Here is a 2,523-nt window from a genome sequence, read left to right as displayed (position 1 = left end):
GCAGTCCAGAGCTCTATGGTTCTGGCGCAGTCCAGAGCTCTATGGTTGTGGCGCAGTCCAGTTCTCTATGGTTCTGGCGCTGTCCAGTTACCATTTTGTCAAAATAAATACATATGTTGAAATGTTTCTGAGTTTCAAAAACCAGAAGTCGTGGCACCAATCTGCTGAATTTACTAAACGTTTTGATGCACGAACAGCTAAAACATCTGTCTGTTGTCGTCAGAGCGCATTGAACAAAAATCCAGACAAACAGCAGAACTGAACCCAGAACCTTTCACATTAAAGTCCTCTGAGGGCCTCACGTCACTTACAAACAACATTTACTAACTAATAAAACAGTAACGTCGGTATATTAATCGTATATTAACTGTTGTGCAGCCATTTGTTTCTGTTTGTTTTATTGTTTGAACCGTTGCAGCCTGTCTGGACCTGGAGAAAACCCACGCAGCATGGACAGAACATGCAAACTCCACCCAGAAAGACCCCGGGCCGGGATTTGAACCAGGGCAACCTGCTCACTGAGAGGCAGCAGCTCTACCAACTGATCCACCAGGCTTGAACAGAACCACTTGAAAATATTTGGGATTAGAGTTCCTCTACAGCTGTAGTCCACCATGGTCCAAACTGTGTTCAGACTAGGCCTTAACCCATCAGTCCTGTCAGAACCAAACAGGGATCCACTGATCTGCTCGGACCATCAGACCTTGAAGATCAAGATTTTTGTTTGTTTTAGTTGAATTCAATTTCTCCTCAGGAGATCATCATCACCAAACAATTCTTGCTCATGGTCCTCCAACGCTGAGCTTCAGGTAGTCCCATCGAGCCCCGAGGACTCATTTACAACAGAGACCTGATTAAATAAAAAATGATGACAACAGTGGACAACAGCAACAACAATAAACTGTTATAAAAAGCAGATTTCAAAAAGAAAAAATTTTGGGATTTATTTGAATTTATTTCTCAGGGAAAATAATTCTATATATAAAAAAGTTAATACTTTGAATACATTTTGAATAATTTGATTTACTTATAAAATCTTTCTTGGAGTTTGCATGTTCTCTCCGTGCATGCGTGGGTTTTCTCCGGGTACTCCGGTTTCCTCCCACAGACCAAAAACATGCATGTTAGGCTGACTGGTAACTCTAAACTGGCTCTAGGTGTGAGTGAGAGAGTGAATGGTTGTTTGTCTCGTTTGTCTCTATGTGTCCCTGTGATGGACTGGAGACCTGTCCAGGGTGTCCCCCCCTCTCGCACAGTGATTGCTGGACATGGGCACCAGTGACCCCCGTGACCCAAAATGGAATAAGCGGGTAAAGAAAATGGATGGATGGATAAAATCTTTCTGATTTGTTTTTAGCTAAGGTTTATTTCTTTTGACTTGTTTAGCACATTTTAGTTTGTAGCTGATTCTAAATGAACTTTTTCCCCATGTCAGATGATTTATCAATCAATCAACCTTTATTTATACAGGTAAATCCCATTTAGTTTGTAGGTGCAGCTTTGCTAACTGACGTTTGTAGCTTTGGTAAATGGAAGTTGACTTCATAGCTGCTGTTTGGCTCATTTTAGCTTCTGTTCAGCTTGTTTGAACTTTATCAATTCATTCAGTTCTTTCTCCTACTTCAGCGAGGTCATTCAGCATTAAAATGGGGAGTGGTGGCGCAGAGGTTAGAGAAGACGGGCCTGTGATCTGAAAGTCGCAGGGTCAACTCCCGGTAGCGTCAACATCAAAATGTGGGTGGAAAAGGTGAAACACCCACACCTGCCTCCACCCTTATTTACCCCACTCTGGGCCCCTGAGCAAGGCACTTAACCCCCACCATCTGCTCTGAAACAGGTCTCTTGAAAATGAGTTCTCGTGACTCACTGAGACGACCTGGATAAATAAAAGGTGAATAAAAAATTAAAACTGTTTCTTTTAGCCTCTTCTTATTTGCATCTTTTACACACTTTTTAAATTCTTACAGAAGATTAAAATGACTCCAGTTTTCACGTTCTTCACCTCGACATTATTCGTTAAGTGAATCGTAACGCTCGTTCGAGTCACCGGGATGGTCTTCCTGTACACTGACTTTTATTTTGAAAAACTGGCCCGAGGCCTCACAGCTTTAAGGCCTCAGATGTTCGGCTGTGAGACGTTCAGGTTTCACTGATCATGAACTATTTTTAGCTGCTCCAAGACGTTTCACGATGACACCTCCTTCACACAGCTCACACTTATTACTCACAGCCGAACTTCAGCTGTTCTTTGAATCACAGAACTTCCTCGTTTATTTACATGTTCAGCTCAAACTGTTCCCTGAGTGACTAAAGAGATAAACTGTAAATATATTAACATATAATAATATGTAATTACTATAATAAAAAAATTTAACTTAATATTCAGCTGCAGGACGATTAAACTGCTCATTCCATCAAAAACAGTAAATTTGAGTCAAAGCACAGATTGAATGTGTTCAGTTCAAAGACATTTAATCCTGAAGTACTTCCTGTTTATTAGAAGACAAAGTGGACAAAAGACCT

Source organism: Nematolebias whitei, chromosome 13, assembly GCF_014905685.2.
Source record: "Nematolebias whitei isolate Nwh7 chromosome 13, NemWhi1, whole genome shotgun sequence".
In the NCBI taxonomy this organism is placed as follows: domain Eukaryota; kingdom Metazoa; phylum Chordata; class Actinopteri; order Cyprinodontiformes; family Rivulidae; genus Nematolebias; species Nematolebias whitei.
This window is presented reverse-complemented; position numbering follows the sequence as displayed.